Source organism: Nerophis lumbriciformis, linkage group LG06 (genome assembly GCF_033978685.3).
Source record: "Nerophis lumbriciformis linkage group LG06, RoL_Nlum_v2.1, whole genome shotgun sequence".
NCBI lineage: Eukaryota > Metazoa > Chordata > Actinopteri > Syngnathiformes > Syngnathidae > Nerophis > Nerophis lumbriciformis.
This window is the reverse complement of record NC_084553.2, coordinates 1,265,001-1,274,714: the sequence shown is the minus strand read 5'-3', so window position 1 is coordinate 1,274,714 and position 9,714 is coordinate 1,265,001. Positions and strand designations below refer to the sequence as shown.

Genomic DNA, 9,714 nt, shown 5'->3' with positions numbered 1-9,714 from the left:
GACCTTCCTTATGAGACCTTCCTTATGAGACCTTCCTTATGAGACCTTCCTTATGAGACCTTCCTTATGAGACCTTCTTTATGAGACCTTCCTTATGAGACCTTCCTTGTGAGACCTTCCTTATGAGACCTTCCTTGTGAGACCTTCATTGTGAGACCTTCCTTGTGAGACCTTCCTTATGAGACCTTCCTTATGAGACCTTCCTTATGAGACCTTCCTTATGAGACCTTCCTTATGAGACCTTCCTTATGAGACCTTCCTTATGAGACCTTCCTTATGAGACCTTCCTTATGAGACCTTCCTTATGAGACCTTCCTTATGAGACCTTCCTTGTGAGACCTTCCTTGTGAGACCTTCCTTATGAGACCTTCCTTATGAGACCTTCCTTATGAGACCTTCCTTATGAGACCTTCCTTGTAAGACCTTCCTTGTGAGACCTTCCTTGTGAGACCTTCCTTATGAGACCTTCCTTATAAGACCTTCCTTATGAGACCTTCCTTATGAGACCTTCCTTATGAGACCTTCCTTGTAAGACCTTCCTTATAAGACCTTCCTTGTGAGACCTTCCTTATGAGACCTTCCTTGTGAGACCTTCCTTATGAGACCTTCCTTGTGAGACCTTCCTTATGAGACCTTCCTTATGAGACCGTCCTTATGAGACCTTCCTTATGAGACCTTCCTTATGAGACCTTCCTTATGAGACCTTCCTTGTGAGAACTTCCTTATGAGACCTTCCTTATGAGACCTTCCTTGTGAGACCTTCCTTAAGAGACCTTCCTTATGAGACCTTTCTTATGAGACCTTCCTTGTGAGACCGTCCTTATGAGACCTTCCTTATGAGACCTTCCTTGTGAGACCTTCCTTGTGAGACCTTCCTTGTGAGACCTTCCTTATGAGACCTTCCTTATGAGACCTTCCTTATGAGACCTTCCTTATGAGACCTTCCTTGTGAGACCTTACTTGTGAGACCTTCCTTATGAGACCTTCCTTATGAGACCTTCCTTATGAGACCTTCCTTGTGAGACCTTCCTTATGAGACCTTCCTTGTGAGACCTTCCTTATGAGACCTTCCTTATGAGACCTTCCTTATGAGACCTTCCTTATGAGACCTTCCTTGTGAGACCTTCCTTATGAGACCTTCCTTATGAGACCTTCCTTATGAGACCTTCCTTGTGAGACCTTCCTTATGAGACCTTCCTTGTGAGACCTTCCTTATGAGACCTTCCTTATGAGACCTTCTTTATGAGACCGTCCTTATGAGACCTTCCTTATGAGACCTTCCTTATGAGACTTTCCTTATGAGACCTTCCTTGTGAGACCTTCCTTATGAGACCTTCCTTATGAGACCTTCCTTATGAGACCTTCCTTGTGAGACCTTCCTTATGAGATCTTCCTTATGAGACCTTCCTTGTGAGACCTTCCTTGTGAGACCTTCCTTATGAGACCTTCCTTATGAGACCTTCCTTATGAGACCTTCCTTGTGAGACCTTCCTTGTGAGACCTTCCTTGTGAGACCTTCCTTATGAGACCTTCCTTATGAGACCTTCCTTATGAGACTTTCCTTATGAGACCTTCCTTGTGAGACCTTCCTTGTGAGACCTTCCTTATGAGACCTTCCTTATGAGACCTTCCTTATGAGACCTTCCTTGTGAGACCTTCCTTGTGAGACCTTCTTTGTGAGACCTTCCTTATGAGACCTTCCTTATGAGACCTTCCTTATAAGACCTTCCTTGTGAGACCTTCCTTATGAGACCTTCCTTATGAGACCTTCCTTGTGAGACCTTCCTTATGAGACCTTCCTTGTGAGACCTTCCTTATGAGACCTTCCTTATGAGACCGTCCTTATGAGACCTTCCTTATGAGACCTTCCTTATGAGACCTTCCTTATGAGACCTTCCTTGTGAGAACTTCCTTATGAGACCTTCCTTATGAGACCTTCCTTGTGAGACCTTCCTTAAGAGACCTTCCTTATGAGACCTTTCTTATGAGACCTTCCTTGTGAGACCGTCCTTATGAGACCTTCCTTATGAGACCTTCCTTGTGAGACCTTCCTTGTGAGACCTTCCTTGTGAGACCTTCCTTATGAGACCTTCCTTATGAGACCTTCCTTATGAGACCTTCCTTATGAGACCTTCCTTGTGAGACCTTACTTGTGAGACCTTCCTTATGAGACCTTCCTTATGAGACCTTCCTTATGAGACCTTCCTTGTGAGACCTTCCTTATGAGACCTTCCTTGTGAGACCTTCCTTATGAGACCTTCCTTATGAGACCTTCCTTATGAGACCTTCCTTATGAGACCTTCCTTGTGAGACCTTCCTTATGAGACCTTCCTTATGAGACCTTCCTTATGAGACCTTCCTTGTGAGACCTTCCTTATGAGACCTTCCTTGTGAGACCTTCCTTATGAGACCTTCCTTATGAGACCTTCTTTATGAGACCGTCCTTATGAGACCTTCCTTATGAGACCTTCCTTATGAGACTTTCCTTATGAGACCTTCCTTGTGAGACCTTCCTTATGAGACCTTCCTTATGAGACCTTCCTTATGAGACCTTCCTTGTGAGACCTTCCTTATGAGATCTTCCTTATGAGACCTTCCTTGTGAGACCTTCCTTGTGAGACCTTCCTTATGAGACCTTCCTTATGAGACCTTCCTTATGAGACCTTCCTTGTGAGACCTTCCTTATGAGACCTTCCTTGTGAGACCTTCCTTATGAGACCTTCCTTATGAGACCTTCCTTATGAGACCTTCCTTGTGAGACCTTCCTTGTGAGACCTTCTTTGTGAGACCTTCCTTATGAGACCTTCCTTATGAGACCTTCCTTATAAGACCTTCCTTGTGAGACCTTCCTTATGAGACCTTCCTTATGAGACCTTCCTTGTGAGACCTTCCTTATGAGACCTTCCTTATGAGACCTTCCTTATGAGACCTTCTTTATGAGACCGTCCTTATGAGACCTTCCTTATGAGACCTTCCTTATGAGACTTTCCTTATGAGACCTTCCTTGTGAGACCTTCCTTATGAGACCTTCCTTATGAGACCTTCCTTATGAGACCTTCCTTGTGAGACCTTCCTTATGAGACCTTCCTTGTGAGACCTTCCTTGTGAGACCTTCCTTATGAGACCTTCCTTATGAGACCTTCCTTATGAGACCTTCCTTGTGAGACCTTCCTTGTGAGACCTTCTTTGTGAGACCTTCCTTATGAGACCTTCCTTATGAGACCTTCCTTATAAGACCTTCCTTGTGAGACCTTCCTTATGAGACCTTCCTTATGAGACCTTCCTTGTGAGACCTTCCTTATGAGACCTTCCTTATGAGACCTTCCTTATGAGACCTTCCTTGTGAGACCTTCCTTATGAGACCTTCCTTATGAGACCTTCCTTGTAAGACCTTCCTTGTGAGACCTTCCTTGTGAGACCTTCCTTATGAGACCTTCCTTATGAGACCTTCCTTGTGAGACCTTCCTTGTGAGACCTTCCTTGTGAGACCTTCCTTATGAGACCTTCCTTATGAGACCTTCCTTATGAGACCTTCCTTATGAGACCTTCCTTATGAGACCTTCCTTGTGAGACCTTCCTTATGAGACCTTCCCTATAATCTAATCACTCCTTCCTTATCCCATTTCTGACATTTCCGGGAATGTTCGTCAAAATGAGGAAGTTCCAGCTGTGCTCTAAAGGGTGAGCTAAGGTGGTGTGGTATGCCTTGCATCATGTACACACCACATGGGTCTGACTACGGTCCTTTTGGAAAATCCAAAAAAGTGACTTTTCACTCTTTTATTCTCAATTTCTTCATTTTGACGTCCTCTCCTCACTCCATGCAAAGAATCAAGCAAACATGATAGTTGATACTCTCACCTGATTGGCTGTTAGCGAGTCACTCCCGCTGATCACTAATCACTTCCTGCGTTGCTAAGTTACCAGAGAGCGAGGGCCTTTGTTTGCGCAACCAACTTTAATTCCATACTTCACCTTTCTTCCCACAAGTTATTTTTTTGTGAATCGAGTGTTTTATCACATTTATTTTTTAGGTATTAGGTATCTATCGCGATATGTATTGATATCATTTTATCGCCCTGCCCTGCATTAAGTCCGCTAAAAAGAAGGAAAGAGACCTTCTTCACAACGTATCCTTCCACCTACATATCTTTACACCTACATATCTTTACACCTATGTATCCTTCTGCCTACGTATCTTTACACCTACGTATCTTTCCACCTACATATATTTCCACCTACATATTCTTCCGCCTCCGTATCTTTACACCTACGTATCCTTCCACCTACGTATCCTTCTGCCTATGTATCTTTCCACCTATGTATCTTTACACCTACGTATCTTTACACCTACATATATTTCCACCTACATATTCTTCCGCCTACGTATCTTTACACCTACGTATCCTTTCACCTACGTATCCTTTCACCTACGTATCCTTCCGCCTACGTATCCTTCAACCTATGTATCCTTCCGCCTACGTATCCTTCAACCTATGTATCCTTCCACCTATGTATCCTTCCGCCTACGTATCCATCCACCTACGTATCTTTGCTCCACATATCCTTCTGCCTACATAGCCTTCCACCTACATATCCTTCCACCTACGTATCCTTCCGCCTACGTATCCTTCAATCTATGTATCTTTCCACCTACGTATCCTTTCACCTACGTATCCTTCCGCCTACGTATCCTTCCGTCTACGTATCTTTCCTCCTACGTATTCTTCCGCCTACGTGTCTTTCCGCCTACGTATCCTACCACCTACGTATCTTTGCGCCACGTATCCTTTTGTCTACGTATCCTTCCGCCTACATAACCTTCCACCTACGTATCCTTCCACCTACGTATTCTTCAGCCTACGTATCCTTCCACCTATGTATTATTCCGCCTATGTATCTTTCCACCTACGTATCCTTCAACCTATGTATCTTTCCACCTACGTATCCTTCCACCTACGTATCCTTCCGCCTACGTATCCTTCAACCTATGTATCTTTCCACCTACGTATTCTTCCACCTACGTATCCTTCCGCCTACATATCTTTCCACCAGTGTATCCTTCCACCTACGTATCCTTTCACCTACATATCCTTCAACCTATGTATCCTTCCACCTAAGTATCCTTCCGCCTACGTATTCTTCCACCTACGTATTCTTCCGCCTACGTATCCTTCCACCTATGTATTCTTCCGCCTACATATCCTTCCACCTACATATCTTTCCACCTGTGTATTATTCCGCCTACGTATCTTTACACCTACGTATACTTCAACCTATGTATCTTTCCACCTACGTATCCTTCCACCTACGTATCCTTCCGCCTACGTATCCTTCAACCTATGTATCTTTCCACCTACGTATCCTTCCACCTATGTATTCTTCCACCTACGTATCCTTCCGCCTACGTATTCTTCCACCTACGTATCCTTCCGCCTACATATCTTTCCACCAGTGTATCCTTCCACCTACGTATCCTTTCACCTACATATCCTTCAACCTATGTATCCTTCCACCTAAGTATCCTTCCGCCTACGTATTCTTCCACCTACGTATTCTTCCGCCTACGTATCCTTCCACCTATGTATTCTTCCGCCTACATATCCTTCCACCTACATATCTTTCCACCTGTGTATTATTCCGCCTACGTATCTTTACACCTACGTATACTTCAACCTATGTATCTTTCCACCTACGTATCCTTCCACCTACGTATCCTTCCGCCTACATATCCTTCAACCTATGTATCTTTCCACCTACGTATCCTTCCACCTACATATCTTTCCACCTACGTATCCTTCCGCCTACGTATCCTTCCACCTACGTATCCTTCCGCCTACATATCTTTCCACCTGTGTATTATTCCGCCTATGTATTTTCACACCTACGTATCCTTCCGCCTATGTATCTTTCCACCTACGTATCCTTCAACCTACGTATCCTTCCGCCTATGTATCTTCACACCTATGTATCCTTCAACCTATGTATCCTTCCACCTACGTATCCTTCCGTCTACGTATCTTTCCTCCTACGTATTCTTCTGCCTACGTATCTTTCCGCCTACGTATCCTACCACCTACGTATCTTTGCGCCATGTATCCTTTTGTCTATATATCCTTCCGCCTACGTATTCTTCCGCGGATGTATCCTTCCACCTACATATCCTTCCACCTACATATCCTTCCACCTACATATCTTTCCACCTGTGTATTATTCCGCCTACGTATCTTTCCACCTATGTATCTTTCCACCTACGTATCCTTCCACCTACGTATCCTTCCACCTATGTATTCTTCCGCCTACGTATCCTTCCGCCTACATATCTTTCCACCTGTGTATTATTCCGCCTATGTATCTTCACACCTACGTATCCTTCCGCTTATGTATCTTTCCACCTACGTATCCTTCAACCTATGTATCCTTCCACCTACGTATCTTTCCTCCTACGTATCCTTCCGCCTACGTATCTTTACACCTACGCATCCTTTTTCCTACGTACCCTTCCGCCTACGCAACTTTCCACCTACATATTTTTCCACCTATGTATCCTTCCACCTGCATATCCTTTCGCCTATGTATCTTTCCACCTACATAGTCTTCCGCCTACGTATCCTTCCACCTACATATTTTTCCACCTATGTATCCTTCCACCTACATATTTTTCCACCTATGTATCCTTCCACCTACGTATCTTTACACCTACATATCCGTCCACCTACATATCCTTTGGCCCACATATCTTTCCACCTACATATCCTTTCGCCACGTATCCTTCCGCCTACATATCTTTCCACCTGCGTATCCTTCCGCCTACGTATCCTTCAACCTATGTATCCTTCCACCTACGAATTCTTCCACCTACGTCTTTTTCCGCCTACGTATCCTTCCGCCTACGTATCCTTCCGCCTACGCATCTTTCCACCTATGTATCCTTCCACCTACGTATCCTTCCTCCGAAGTATTCTTCCGCCTACGTATCTTTGCGCCACGTATCCTTCTGCCTACATAACCTTCCGCCTACGTGTCCTTCCGCCTACGTATACTTCCACTTACGCCTTTTTCCGCCTACGTATCCTTCCGCCTACGTATCTTTCCACCAGTGCATCCTTCCACCTACGTATCCTTTCACCTATGTATCCTTCAACCTACGTATCCTTCCACCTACATATCTTTCCACCTGTGTATCCTTCCACCTATGTATCTTTACACCTACGTATCCTTCAACCTATGTATCTTTCCACCTACGTATCCTTCCACCTACGTATCCTTCCGCCTACGTATCCTTCAACCTATGTATCCTTCCACCTACGTATCCTTCAACCTATGTATCCTTCCACCTACGTATCCTTCCGCCTACGTATCCTTCAACCTATGTATCTTTACACCTACGTATCTTTCCACCTACGTATTCTTCCGCCTACGTATCTTTACACCTGTGTATTATTCCGCCTATGTATCTTCACACCTACGTATCCTTCAACCTATGTATCTTTCCACCTACGTATCCTTCCACCTACGTATCCTTCCGCCTACGTATCCTTCAACCTATGTATCTTTCCACCTACGTATCCTTCCACCTACGTATTCTTCCGCCTACATATCTTTCCACCTGTGTATTATTCTGCCTATGTATCTTCACACCTACGTATCCTTCCGCCTATGTATCTTTCCACCTACGTATCCTTCAACCTATGTATCCTTCCGCCTACGTATCTTTCCTCCTACGTATTCGTCTGCCTACCTCTCTTTCCGCCTACGTATCCTACCACCTGCGTAGCTTTGCGCCACGTATCCTTTTGTCTACGTATCCTTCCGCCTACATAACCTTCCACCTACGTATCCTTCCACCTACGTATCATTCTGCCTTCGTATCCTTCCGCCGTGTGCACTAACTAGTTGCAAGGGCGTCTACTAGAAAGTCCAAATATTTGACTTTTTCTCGCCTTCCCAGGAGGACTTCCTCTCCGCCGCACAAAGCGCTTCACTACTTCTTCCCCAATCCGTCCGCCGCTCACAACTCCGCCTCTCCCTCGCCGTCTTCCACGACTTTCCGCAGCTTTGAGCAGCTTCTTCCTCTCGGAGGACACGCCGCCTCTGAAAGACGGCAGGCGGCGGCGGCGTGTGAGTCGTCTCCAAGAGACGCCGCCGCTTTTCAAGAGCTGCGAGTCTGCTTATATAAGACGTGACGGCTTCATAGAGCGTAGATTCGTTACGGCACTGGTGTGGAACTCAAGGCCCGGGGGCCACTTCATTTTATTTGGCCCCCAAAAGCCTGGAAATGATATTTGTCAGTAAAGTTCTTTATCTTTTCTCATTAAAAGTAAAATACATGTATTTTTTACACTGAAATATTATCTAGTAATGCAACAAATATGATATTGTCAAACATTCAAACCATTCTTTTTTAAATAGTAATAAATACATAGTAATAAATAATAATAATAATAATAATAATAATAATAAATAATGTTAATAAATAATATTAATAATAAATAATATTAATATATAAATAAATAATAAATATTAAATAATAAATAAATAATAATAATAATAATAATAATAGTATAAATACTTTTGATCTGCTTGAAAAATGAAAGCAAATCATACACTAAAAATTACAATATATTTGATGGTAAAATTGTGACAAATGACTGTTGTTTTACAGCATTTTACTGTAAATGGAACAAACAGCACCAACATTTTCAGTTTGCTCCTCATGTTGTGTGGTTGTGGTGTGTTCCTCCATCTTGGTTGTTGTCATCAACTCTCACCTGCCACCTTGGTGACTGCTCATTGGCAGGATGGAGGAGCCAAGAGACACACCTGTACGGTAGCGTGCAGGTGTGTGGATACGTGCGTGCGGTGTTTGTCACGTCGTAAACTAGATGAAGAAAAAAGGTGTGACCAGAATGTTCTTCTTCACCTGCAGGAGTTGAGGAAGAAGGAATGGACGGCCATCATCCCCAACTCTCAGCTCATTGTCATCCCTTACCCACACAATCAACCCAGCAGGTACACACACACACACACACACACACACACACACACACACACACACACACACACACACACACACACGTGTCATAATGGCCCCTCCCCCTTATCCTCCTCCATTGGACCTAAAGGGTGTTTGTTGCCATGGACACCATTCGCAAGCGGCACCGCACTTAAGTTAGCGGCACAGATTGTCAACACACACACACACACACACACACACACACACACACACACACACACACGGTGGTGTTTGCATGTAGCTGAAGGCCACATAGCGACTTGGCAGCACAAGCCCCCCCCCACCCAAGGGGGTGTGAGTATTTGGGCAGCTAACGATTCGATTCAATTCAGAATCGATTCTCGATTCAGATTAATTCTCACAATGTATTATTTTGTAGAATAATTCTAATTCCTTCTAATGAAACTTTTTCACAACTTTTTCACATGTAGATGGCCTAAAAAAAAAGTTTTCATTTATTTGTGTATATATATATATATATATATATATATATATATATATATAAAATAAAAATCAATACAAAATTTTTATTAATATATATATATATATATATATATATATATATATATATATATATACATATTTATTTATATATATATATATATATATATATATATAGACACACACACATATATATATGTATATATATGTATATATATTATATATATATACATATACGTGTATATATATGTGTGTGT

General features: G+C 43.2%; 1 long non-coding RNA gene across 1 annotated transcript in view; it reads left to right on the top strand.

The window, feature by feature from the left end:
- Window positions 1-8,928: 8,928 nt before the first annotated feature.
- The window catches only part of LOC133608233 (uncharacterized), a 6,649-nt gene continuing 5,863 nt past the window's right edge, over window positions 8,929-9,714 (top strand). The window contains exon 1 of the long non-coding RNA XR_009815530.1: window positions 8,929-9,012. This is a non-coding gene — a long non-coding RNA (uncharacterized lncRNA). The remainder of the gene's footprint in view (window positions 9,013-9,714) is intronic.